Below are 14,422 nucleotides of genomic sequence, written 5' to 3'. Positions count from 1 at the left end.
AGGGGCACCAGTCATAGAAAACACTGAACCTATCAACGTAGGAATGGAATTAGAACCCCAAGAACTTAGGATAGGGACGGCCCTAGACCTAATTGAAAGGGCCAATTTCATCGACATCCTACACGAATTCAAAGACGTCTTCGCTTGGTGTTACAAGGACATGCCAGGGATTGACAGGGATATTGCAAAACATCGCATTCCAATCAAGCCAGGTTTTAAGCCGGTGAAACAGAAGCTTCATCGGATGAGGACAGAGTGGGCTCTTAAGATTAAAAAAGAAGTCGATAAGCAATTCAAAGCCGGATTTATCAAAGTTTACGAGTATTTAGACTGGGTGGCTAATATAGTCCCCGTACCCAAAAAGGATGGGCGAAGCCGGGTTTGTGTTGATTTCAGAGACTTGAACAAAGCGAGTCCTAAAGACGACTTCCCTCTACCACACATCGATATATTGTAGATAATACGGCAGATCACGCATTGTTATCCTTCATGGACGGGTATGCAGGGTATAACCAAATCAAAATGGCCAGAGAAGATATGCACAAGACAGCTTTCGTCACTCAGTGGGGCATATACTATTATACTGTTATGCCATTTGAGCAAATCAATGCTGGGGCTACGTACCAACGCACTGCAACTACTTTGCTGTATGACATGATGCATAAAGAGGTGAAGGTGTACGTGGACGATATGATCGTCAAATCTGAGGACAGAAAAGGGCACATCGCTAACCTTCGCAAGTTCTTCCTCGGATTACGCAAGTACAACATGATGCTCAATCCTAAAAAATGTGCATTCGGAGTAAGGTCAGGCAAGCTTCTGGGATACGTTGTCAGCCAGAGGGGGATAGAAATTGATCCATCCAAGATCAAGGCCTTAATCGAAATGCCACAACCCAAACAGAAAAGGAGGTTAGAGGATTCCTGGGTAAAGTGCAGTACATAAGTCGATTCATATCAAAACTCACTATGATATGCGAACCTATCTTCAAAAAGCTCAAGAAAACGGACCATACCGTATGGGACGATGACTGTCAAAAGGCATTCAACAGGATAAAGGAGATATTGGCCAAGCCACCAGTGCTAATGCCTCCCCAACAAGATCAACCTCTTGGTTTATATCTCATAGTTACCGAAACAGCCATGGGGGCTATGCTTGCACAGACTGTTGGAAAAGAAGAAAGAGCTATCTACTACCTTAGTAAAAAGTTCTTGGAGTACGAGAGTAAGTATACACCTCTTGAGAAGACAGTCCTCATTCCTTAATTCATTCTACACTCCATCTAGTCTATACCATAAAATCCTTAGCATAACCAATACTCCAATTCTCCACATTACCGTAAAACGACATACTCCTCTATACAAAGCACCTATCTCCAAAAGCATAACTCACGGTCCACACTTATTACACACACTCACACTAGATCCTCAAGTTCTTTTCTTTCATTACCGCAACACTCATCCATAGCTTAACATGATAGTAATTCCCAATACCCTATACTCACTGTCTCAATAAAAGATTTTGAACCACCTGCAGCTCCCAGATCAGTACCACACATGTTCCACAAATCACTTCCCATTACTATGTCAACGAATGCCTCCTCTAAAAGAACATCACAAGTACTCCAACAACCTTTCGCAACCGTGTCCCATCAACAGGATATCACTATACCATGACAACAACGGAACATACACAACTCTCTTCCATATCATACTCTACCCTCACTCCCAAGCTGAAACTGGTAAGAAACATCAATAAACAAAACAACCGTTTATCTATCGAAACCAAAACTCGCAGGAAACAGCATTAACCAAACAACAATCTATGTATAACTGGTATGTACTTAAGAAAACTCATATCGTAATCATCCCGCCTACTCCACCACAACCGATGATGGCATCGCAACACCGCCACCAACAGCCGCACCTCAACGCGAAAATACCCGCATCATAACACGAAGTACGGTGCCCGGATCACCCCTCGTGGCACAACAACCACATCGATAGTCATCGCAACTTATACAATCCCATAAACACTGACTCAGTATAACTTCCCGGACAAGAAAACTTACTCAAAACCGCCTTACTTGATCACAACGCAACATATTACACGGAATAAACAGATAAGAACCTCATGAATATCATCCATACTATTTCACGGAATAAACATATATCATGAATACACATACAAGTATAACTAGCCATGCCAGATCACCCAAACTATCACTTTTGAATATCATTCCATTAGGTTACCGTACCTAACATACATTACAGAACATTCAGATAATAACTTTATAATTATCACACCATACCACTTCTCGTGAGGTCAGAACCTCACACAAACATTTATACACATCATAGACCCATAATCACATCCAACTAGTCAATCCTGATCACGTAAGTTACCACTTGATAAAGGTTACCTCTCGCGCGAGCTTAACACGTATGCCCTTCATAACACATTCTCACATTCGCATAACTATCACCTCCTGACAGATGTAACCATACCACTAATACTCAACTAATAGCAACAACCTCCTATAACCACCTCTTATACTCCCTCACAACCATACATATCAATCTGGTCTCAACAAAACCAACCTCTTGAGAATGGCTATCTTTCCTGCTTATCATCACCCTTAACCACTAGTGACAACACCTCAACACTACCACTGTTCGTATATCAAACCTCTTACACTCATCTCTAAATATCACGGTTTCTTTCCCATCTTCGGTTAACATCCCAAATATCGAACATTAAGTCCATCAACAAAAATTACCTGAACATTCATCCCAATTTTGTCTTTAATTGTATCGTCACCTAATTACTCACCACCTAAATCTCGTACCGTGCAAATAATCTACCAATTTTTTTTACTCCTCTCAATTTTCGAAACTCACGACTAACATGTCGTCCTAAAATTCCTATATAACCATTAACTCACACCCTCGTGATAGTATCCTACATCTCGATGATTCCTCACTCCCATATCGCATAACTTCGGTCAACATTCTCTTAGTTTAGTCCCCTCATTCTTTTCCTTTTACACTCAACAAAATCAATTAACAGTTCAACTCCTTGTTCCTTTTACCTAACTCTTTAGTGTTCCGGTTACTTTCTCATTGCTTCAAAACTCAAATCCCTTTGTTTCATATCAGTACCATCTCCCTCTTTCTTACCATGGATCTTCTCCCATCATGCTATCACCCACACTTGTCACCAATCCGTCCACACAAGCAAAGTTTACTCTTCAACAAATTTTTTTTCGCCTCTAGAAACCAGAACTCATTTCATACCGTTAATTGCTAAAGAAATCGCGCACTAGTTTCACCTCTTGATTATACAAATTCCCAAACTCGACCATTACCTATACATCGCTGCATAACTCGATCTCAATATACACCATTCGTTTCCATACCTCTATAACGAACTTTCATCACATATATCCTTAATCAACACACTCCTAACCATCTCCCTCAATAAATCCTTACACATTCCAATCTGCCACTATCCGTACCCCTCATCTCATCCTTTTCATTCTCATGTTCCTTACACTTACTTCACCCCTTGCCCATATACACTTACCTCATATTACCTAAACTCGCAATCATATCACTCACCACATCTCACAAAAAATGCTCCATGCCTCAATAAACTCATCAATCTTCCCTTCCCTTTTTCCACTATCCATCACAGCCACACATAACTCATGTCTTCCCTACCAAACTCATACCCATCACAAGGTTTTACTCATTACATCATAAGATCTGGTAACTTACGCATCAGAACCAACACATACGTAAAACAATGCATAAAGAAGCAAAATAACACATTTGAATTAAACATAATATGCGACGAAGTCAAAAGATAAGCATATGACCCAAAATAGGGGTCACTAGATCGAGTACAGTCTACTCGATCGAGTAGGTGAAGGTCAGAAGCACGTACAACAAATTACCGGGGCTACTAGATCGAGCAAGAAGTACTCGATCGAGTAACAAGAGGTGCACTCGATCGAGTACCCTACGCATTTCTCAACACTGTCCAATTTTCGTAAAACGGTCATATCTCCCTTGTTTTTTGGTCATTTTGGGTGTGTGACCTATCGTTAGAATCGTAAAAGAACAAGCTATCACCTGCAATTGGAATCACATCAAAATTATATATACATCTCAAGTTATAACAGTTTAAAGACAACCTCTTTATAATCGGACAACATAACTACTAGATTCTTTCTTCCAAACAACTTAAACAACAACAAAGTAAACAAAAACAACCCAATACTCATAAAACCAGTATCCCTAGCCCATGTTACTATCTAAAAAAGCCAAATAATTACATCCATCATGATCATATAGTATTCAACTTACCAATCACGTTCTGCCCGCACGCTTTTATTCTATAACTTTTCGCAACAAAATATATGTGTATGTATACATCAAACGCAAACATTATATTCACATGTTACTACCATAACAACATTATAAAAATTCAGTTCCGTCATATAAACATACTTAAATCATGAAATCATATTCTTATGCAACATTACTTCACCCTTTTCCACCAAATCATCCATCATACACTTTATCCAACATATGCATATGAAATAACAATAAACAAGTAGCTTAACCACTAATCATATTACCATATACGATTACTTTTATCCTTTCCACCACATTCTCCATTCAGCCACATACCATTCATCCAACAAATTCATATATATATATATATATATATATATATATATATATATATATATATATATATATATATATATATATATATATATATACATATTCATCCAACATATGCAATAGAACATTAGTAAACACATAGCGGTCCCATAACACCCCATAGTGACCGGTTTAAAGTTGTAGGGCGGCTTCGCGACTTTAGGACGTCTCCCAAGTCTTTGTATTAGCTCCTAACAACTCCTACCCGGGTTCATTTTATTTTGACTCCCTAGATTCATTCGGTTCATTAGTTACAGGTTCCAAAAGCGTCACTCTGATACCACTTTGTAACACCTCATACTCCAAGTGCCTTACCAGGACCACTTAAGGCATGGGAATACTACCATCACGGTTACCCGAGGCGATGTATATCAAATAGACAATAACGAAACGTACTTTATTAAATATATTTAAAGCGATACATGTCTAAACCAAAACTATCAAATGAAGATACAACTATTTTCTAAAAAAATGTCAAACCAACTAAAGTAAACAAATGTTCAAAACACAGCGGAAGACTTCTAGACATGTCGTGGTGACTCAACCTAGCTATCCCATTCGCATCCATCTCATACCTACTCAATAACTGCTCACCATTCCCGAATGGATCACCACAGTTTTCAGAACATTTAAACGGGGTCAGTTAGTGATTACACGAAACAATACAACAGAAACAATACAAAATCACCCAACCTCCATCATAACTTCACACACATAACTACACACTAAAGTGTGTAGTCCTGCCAGAATACCCATCGCAACAAGTATTCCACACCGCCAGTGGGGGGACCGCAACCGTTCCCACCAAAGCCCCGCTCATCTCATCCGAGCGATAACCCATGTTCCTTAATGTGCACATCCCCTCTGTGGCGGGTTCCACAGAGGGCGAATCAAGGGCGTGCAGCCACTCCCGCAAGTGACTCCACTCAGACGAGGACACACCTCGAGAACCACAGACAAACAATCACAACCAACCACATTATACAACAACAATTGCCAATTACCAATTCCAATACGATATGAATCAACAACATAAACAGCCATCAACAATACTATGTAATCAATAACCGAGTAGGGAAAACCCTACCTGGAATAAGCAATCACCAAGATCGTCACAATCAGCTAATCAAAATAGTTCTTCAACGAAATCACCTCCTATCAATCACACAATCATACAATTACCATCTAATAAAGACAATACTCCCAAAACCCCCAATTAGGGTTTCAACCAAACTCAATGAAACGATATAAAAATCATACTAGAGGCTTACTCACGATGAGACGGTCTCAACGGCGTAAAGAACTCAACGATCCGACGACTCTAGCCCTTAGGATTTGCTAGCAATGTGAGAAGGGAAAGCTACGTAACTTGTGTTATCTTATGAAAAGTTTAGAATGAAGTAAGAGTGAAAAACAAATGACAAAATATGTTTTTATAACCTTCTCGCGTTGCTATCGAAACCCGGCAAATAACCTATAAAAACACACTTACTCGATCGAGTCACCCTTACTCGATCGAGTCCTCAACTTGCTTGATCGAGTACCCTTCAGCAGAACACTGTTTCGCAAACCAAACATACTTACTCAACAGAGTAAGCCCCACTCGATAGAGTACCCAAAGATATAGAAAACCGTAGTATTACAGTAGACATATCAGGCACGTATCAAACGAGCCTTTAACAAGCGGGTTGATGCGTGTCATTTATATGATGTTTTACACCTCATTTTACACGCATTTCAGAGCTCAATTATGTAGTTTAAAGCTACTATTTGCCCCATTTCGTCTACTTTCGTATTTTTATGTAATATTACAGATTTATGCGGAAATGAGTAGATATTGGGCTAAATCCATCCCCGAGTACATTGCATTGCATTTGACATGAAGTATTTACTCAAGGAACGAGCTTGGTGCGCGTTTCAAGGCCTAAAGATAGCAAAAGCACGGGTGCGTACGAGTTTAACAAGCAAAGAAGCACTTCACAATATTGCAGCCTGCTTCAGATGGCAATACCTCGAGTTCTAGAGCTGATAATCGAGTTATTCCAATTGGAGGTGAAAGCTTATCCTCTTATCTTTCCAACGCCGCATAAAACGCATGATTTGACCAAGGAACGAAGAAATGGCAGCTGTTTTAAGATCGGTGCGCGCTGCAGAATTCGTCAGAATGCACTACTGTACAACACCCTTGGTCGATCGACTGATGCTTATGGTCGATCGACCAGAGCGCGATAATCAGAAGCACTTGTACAGCGTAAGTTGGTTGATCGACTGATGCTTATGGTCGATCGACTGAACAACGGGTCTGACGCAAAATAAAAGATCGAGAATTAAAGAAGCCCATTGTACATTAGGTTTTGGAATAAGAACTACGTTGTATTCCTATATAACGTAGCTTTAGCATTCAGAATAATCATCTAGTTTTTAGTCAGTTTTAAATCAAGTTCTATTATCAGTAGTTAGGGTTCAAAACATTGTTCTCGCATTCAATCAATTTACTTTTGCCTCCGTTCTTTGATCTTCCTTTATGCTTTTACGGTATTCTTCTGCTCTTATTTCAGTTTGCTTTATTTCGTTGTAGTATAGAATTGCTAGTTAGTTTCCCGAAGCCAAAATTATCATTTTATGTTCTTTGTTTGTTTAATTATTTCAAGCATGAATTCAGTAGTTTATTTCATTAATCTTGTTGTTGTTTTCGTAATAGTCATGAGTAGCTAAACTATTCGTGCTGGGATGTAGGGAATCTGTAGATTAGGCGGCATTAAAATTAGGATGACCTAAATCGCACGCCGGTCGATCGACTGGGTTCCCTGGTCGATCGACTGGCTACGTGAGTTGTGTTTCGTTTTAATTGTTTTAATTGTTATATTTGACGAATCGAATGCAAGCGACTAGTTGAATGCTTAGTATTTGACTGACCCATTAGATCGAAAGATAGGGAAGGTTGTTAGACTACCAATTAAAATGACTAAACTATGCTAAGATCGTAAGATAGGTAAAGTTTAGGTTTTTAGTCACTTTTCAGGACGAGAGTCAGTACTAGTGATATTAGGGACCTGTAGCGAGATCGAAAGATGCTACTTGTGAGAGTGGACCGAGAGGACCTCTTATTTTCCCGTCTCACGTGATTGTTTTAGACCTACCTAGTTTGCTGCCGCCGAAACTATAGTGAACCAACCATCCTTGCACCCTTTTAATATCTGTTTTCATTCGTTTATTTAATTTATTGTCTTTTATTGCCTTTAGCTGTAGACCAAATCAACTCAACCCCCACATTTGTTACCTTAGGACTTAAAATTAGACAACTAATAATTGCATCGCCTCCCTGTGGTTCGACCCTGTTACCACTAGCTTCTGTTAGTTTTAATAGGAATTATAAATTTTATCTTTGGTGCACACAACGACGGGCATCAAATTTTGGCGCCGTTGCCGGGGAGGCAATTGTTCTAATTTTTAGTTGTTTTATTTTTAGTCTGTTTTTCGCCTCAAGGGAAGACTGAGTACCTTGAGGCAGGTCTTATCTTCTTCTTTAGTGTTGTTTATTTGCGGATTTCAGAGAGTCCACTCATGTTCCATTCTTGGGAGCAGCAGGTGGAGATTTGTGGGAGATGTGGCGCTGAGGGGCATGATTCTGCTATATGCCGAGCAGATATGGACCAAGTCTATGCTTACTGGCAATATAAATAAGGTCATTATATGCCACCACATCCGTACTATCAACAAGGCTTTCAAGAGCCTTCATATTCCTTTGCACCACCTCAGCAAGATCTTCCTCCTTCTGAAGAGAGTGCGGAATTGAAGTCTATGGTGGAGATGCTTAAACTCCAAATGCGAGAAGAGGCTGAATAGAGAGAAGCTTCTTTCAAAAGATTTGAGCTTCTCTTGGCTCAAGTAGCTGCCGAGCAAAATGATGATATGTATGACTCGGAGGATGATGATTTGGAGGAAGATGAAGCGTCAATTGAAGATTTCAATGCTGTGCCACATGAAGAATTCGATCAAGCAGATTTGTGTGGTCGAACGATTGACATTGCAGAAGGGAGAGCGGTCGATCGACTGGAACCAGTGGTTGATCGACCAGTTATGCTGGAGGAGGAAACTACTCGATCGAGTAGTGACGCTGTTCGATCAACCCGTGCATCCTTGGGAATTGTTAAATTGTCACCAACGCCTATTCCGGATGACGATGAGAAGGTAAATGAAGACCATTCCTATCCGATTAGAGGTAATTCCACTCCTTTAGTCGATTATGTATACCTTCTTACTTCTTTTGTTGAACCATTTGTCTTCTTTGTAGAATTGACGCCTCCGCCTGAGGTTTGGGGACAAATTGGAGGAACATTGCTTTGTTTCTCTTTCTACGGTCTTGACAAGTTCAAAGACCCCGAGGTGAGTTGGGTATTCCTAGCTCAAGACTGAACTGCTCGTATATATGATCCAGGAGGAGGTCTTGATGAGGATATGTCGTCTAAGAAGAAGTCATGTACGAGGTGAAAGATTGGGATCCGGATCTTTGCGAGACGTTGTTGTTCTTCCGTTGCCTTGTTGTGGAGGCCGGAGTAGATTTGACGATTCTTTGAAGCCACTGCGTTCGATCGAAGCCTAGTAGTGGGCCTGTGATTTGTGCTTTTTGATGATCGGAAAATGGGTCGAGCTGGGACCGTCTAATCTAGCGCTACTTGGAGGCAACCCGGAGTTTGAAACATTTCGTTTAATTTGGTTTTGGAACATTTAGCTTTATTTGTTTTTGTGTGCTCTAATAATTAGCTAGACTTTCGACGCTTACTTTGGGTTTAGCGCAATTTTGGGCGCGTTATTATGTGTGTTTGCGGGTTTATAGACGACATTGGCTCAATTTATTGAGTTAATTTGAAAAAAATCGAACTTACAAAGAGGTTTTCCATCGATCGATCGCCTCCTATGGTCGATCGATCATTGCAAATTCCGTGGGGCTTCTATTCTGTTCATCTTGGTCGATCGACTGGGTGATGTGGTCGATCGACCATGTTCGGCCGCTTTATTGTTTTTTCGATCATTCCCCTGCTGTGTTTGGTCGATTTGCGGAGACAAGGGAGTATTCCTTCCACTTTATTCTCCGCAATTTCTTTTTCTTTTGTTTTATCATTTCCGAGATAATTTTACTTGTCCCAATTTTGCTTTCTTGAGATTACGCGTGGTATTTTTGTCTTTTTCGGTACTTATTGGTAGCATCGCTCTGAAAACCTCCTAGCTCACGCTGGTTTGGGGAGGTTTCCTTTTGCTGCGCTTAAAGTCTTGTGAGTTCCAAGTCCTTACTTCATGTCTTGTTTAGTTTATTTTCTCGCAAATTCCCGTTTCCCTTTTATTTCATTACATGATTTTGCACAATGGGGACATTGTGTGATTTGGTTTGGGGAAGGGTTTTGCATTGCATTCATATGTTTTATTGCATTTCTGTTTCACGTTTACTTATTTGTCTTGCATTGTTATTTCATTTTCTATATATATATATATACAAATTTTAAAAAAAAAATTGAAAAATGTCGGAAAAAATCAAAAATTGCACGTTTATTTTAGCATGTAGGTCGAGTCGGAACGGTAGTATTTCAATGATGACATTGCATTTGCATCTGTTTTATCGCCTAAGCCTTGTTAATTGACATGTTATTAGTAGAATCAATCGCATAGTCTACGAGTTTTCGTTAATTTATTTGCTGGATTTGAGACTTGACTTAGAAATTTGGCAAACTACATCATTTTCTGAGATTTAGAGCCTATAACTGGTGACATCTATGACCAGTTTATCTAGGATGTGAGTAGTTACTCCTTATGAGACATGTTACATCAATATGCATAAATATGAACTTAATCTGCTTAATACCTGTATGCATTCGGTTTGAGGTTTGTTGACGCATGTGGTAGAGGTCCCTTTTTCTCATTTTACCCATAAGCTCCACACTGCCAAAAATAGCCTTTTTGTCCCGTTACTACATCCTACATTTAGCCTGCCTTTGTCAAGCTAGTAGTTTAGTTTTGGGATTGTTACTACGTTTTTGGTGGCAAATGCTCTTTTGAGATGATGATTGGAAAATGAAAAAAAAAAGGAAAGAAAGAAAAAAAAAAAAAAGAAAAAAAAGAAAAATGATTCGAAAAAGAAAGAAAAAGAGTTACGTGCTGTACTGTAAAGGACGGTCGATCGACTGACATCATTGGTCGATCGACTGGAGTCCGAGAAGGAAAGAAAAGAAAATCAATTCGCATAATTCAAAGTCCTTATTATATGGCGATTTTTGCTCCCATGTTGCATTTATATCTTATGGGGAGTTGATTGATTAATTATTATGGAGATTGCGAGATTTGTGCTTCTAATTAGCACCGGGTTTTATTGTTGATTATGAGTAAGAAGTTGGATGTTGTCATATGGTTCTGTTTAGGTACTAGCTTGATCACCTATACCTCCACATTCCCATAAATGTTTTGCCTCTTCTTACCCATTACCTCATATATCCATATTTCCTCGGCATGTATCAGGGTCATTTGTTCGGTTGGAATGCATATGTACGGTTGTAGAGATTATTTTCATATTATATTGCAGGCATGTTCTTATAGGTCGTAGTTAGGTGAGCATCATTACAATATTACTTCTTTCTATCTTACATATATTCACCTTGTGCTTGTTTGAGTGATTTGAGCGACCCGTGAGAGTCCAATTTGATAAGTCTCTATAGTTGACGGTCCAGCAGTTTTTAACGACTCCATAACTCGTTTGCATGATTCATATGCTAATTGATTGTTGGTTATTGCATTAAATTGGTTTAGGCTATTCAATTGCATTTCGCTCTGAGATTGAACTCGTTCCATTAGGTCCTTAGATCGAGTCTAGTTCTTGCTTGGGGACAAGCAAGGGTTTGGTTTGGGGAAGTTTGATGCGTGTCATTTATATGATGTTTTACACCTCATTTTACACGCATTTCAGAGCTCAATTATGTAGTTTAAAGCTACTATTTGCCCCATTTCGTCTACTTTCGTATTTTTATGTAATATTGCAGATTTATGCGGAAATGAGTAGATATTGGGCTAAATCCATCCCCGATTACATTGCATTGCATTTGACATGAAGTATTTACTCAAGGAACGAGCTTGGTGCGCGTTTCAAGGCCTAAAGATAGCAAAAGCACGGGTGCGTACGAGTTTAACAAGCAAAGAAGCACTTCACAATATTGCAGCCTGCTTCAGATGGCAATATCTCGAGTTCTAGAGCTGATAATCGAGTTATTCCAATTGGAGGTGAAAGCTTATCCTCTTATCTTTCCAACGCCGCGTAGAACGCATTATTTGACCAAGGAACGAAGAAATGGCAGCTGTTTTAAGATCGGTGCGCGCTGCAGAATTCGTCGAAATGCACTCTTCAGACAAAGACCCTTGGTCGATCGACTGATGCTTATGGTCGATCGACCAGAGCGCGATCATCAGAAGCTCCTGTACAGCGCAAGTTGGTCGATCGACTGATGCTTATGGTCGATCGACTGAACAACGGGTCTGACGCAAAATAAAAGATCGAGAATTAAAGAAGCCCATTGTACATTAGGTTTTGGAATAAGAACTACGTTGTATTCCTATATAACGTAGCTTTAGCATTCAGAATAATCATCTAGTTTTTAGTCAGTTTTAAATCAAGTTCTATTATCAGTAGTTAGGGTTCAAAACATTGTTCTCGCATTCAATCAATTTACTTTTGCATCCGGTCTTTGATCTTCCTTTCTGCTTTTACGGTATTCTTCTGCTCTTATTTCAGTTTGCTTTATTTCGTTGTAGTATAGAATTGCTAGTTAGTTTCCCGAAGCCAAAATTATCATTTTATGTTCTTTGTTTGTTTAATTATTTCAAGCATGAATTCAGTAGTTTATTTCATTAATCTTGTTGTTGTTTTCGTAATAGTCATGAGTAGCTAAACTATTCGTGCTGGGATGTAGGGAATCTGTAGATTAGGCGGCATTAAAATTAGCATGACCTAAATCGCACGCCGGTCGATCGACTGGGTTCCCTGGTCGATCGACTAGCTACGTGAGTTGTGTTTCCTTTTAATTGTTTTAATTGTTATATTTGACGAATCGAATACATGCGACTGGTTGAATGCTTAGTATTTGACTGACCCATTAGATCGAAAGATAGGGAAGGTTGTTAGACTACCAATTAAAATGACTAAACTATGCTAAGATCGTAAGATAGGTAAAGTTTAGGTTTTTAGTCACTTTTCAGGACGAGAGTCAGTACTAGTGATATTAGGGACCTGTAGCGAGATCGAAAGATGCTACTTGTGAGAGTGGATCGAGAGGACCTCTTATTTTCCCGTCTCACGTAATTGTTTTAGACCTACCTAGTTTGTTGCCGCCGAAACTATAGTGAACCAACCATCCTTGCACCCTTTTAATATCTGTTTTCATTCGTTTATTTAATTTATTGTCTTTTATTGCCTTTAGCTGTAGACCAAATCAACTCAACCCCCACATTTGTTACCTTAGGACTTAAAATTAGACAACTAATAATTGCATCGCCTCCCTGTGGTTCGACCCTATTACCACTAGCGTCTGTTAGTTTTAATAGGAATTATAAATTTTATCTTTGGTGCACACAACGACGGGCATCACGGGTCAAACCCAGAAATATCAAGGAAGGAGATTTAGTACTCAAGTCAGTCAGAGCTTTCTTACCGTTCGATCCACGCGGAAAATTTAAACCTAATTAGGCAGGACCATTTCTGGTCAAGTCCATACTTTCAGGGGGTGTGGTTAAGATCACAGACTTAGACGGATGAGTTTTCTAATCCAACTAACCTAGACCAATTGAAATAGTACTACCCCTAGAAATAGGATAAAACGCATCTTGCATGACACACGTGCTGTTGGAGTTAGTGTCCTCCACAATAGTGCGTTTATATAATAAATCTCATTAAAGGAATATCATCAGATATTTAATTATTTGATCCTCGTCAGTTGATTAACGTAAATCGATAACGGTTGGCTGACTAGAGTTTGACGTTATTGTCGTGAGACGGCGGTGATCAACTGACCCCTTTCGGTCACACTTAAAGGAACGAACCCCAATTGACAACTAATTAATTGTATGAGATACAATTTATTTAGCCCCCTTGATTTATAGACTAAAAGGTTAGTCGATTATTTTAGAGAGATTTCGAGTTGCGAACTCGAGGCACGGCAGTTATTATTTAATTATGCGATAATTGAATAATAAATTTTGGGAGACGGGTTTTAGTTAATTAATTGTTAATTCACTAAAATTGTACTAATTGATTAATGTGATTAATATTAGTACGTAAATAATATGTGTAGCAGTACACGTATATTTACGGAGTGATTTGGACGAAATTAATTGGAAGCATTTAAACATGAAACGATGTTTAAATAAAATTTACACGTATTTATGCGACAAATATAAGAACCAAAATGGACCCGTAAATGGGACATTGGACCATGTAAATGGAGTATAGTGGATGATTATAAATACAATCATTTGACTTTACTTGTGATATTTCCACAAGTTATCTTATAATTATATTTTACATGTGGATGTAAGATTGAAAAATATAAGACAATTTCCACACTCTACCAATTCTACACTCCACCCGCCACTTCCTCCTATATACTCCAATTTTGTTGTTCATTTTTTGTACACTACTTCACTACTTCATTTTG

The sequence above is a fragment of the Silene latifolia genome, chromosome 7 (assembly GCF_048544455.1).
Source record: "Silene latifolia isolate original U9 population chromosome 7, ASM4854445v1, whole genome shotgun sequence".
Lineage (NCBI taxonomy): Eukaryota > Viridiplantae > Streptophyta > Magnoliopsida > Caryophyllales > Caryophyllaceae > Silene > Silene latifolia.
This window is presented reverse-complemented; position numbering follows the sequence as displayed.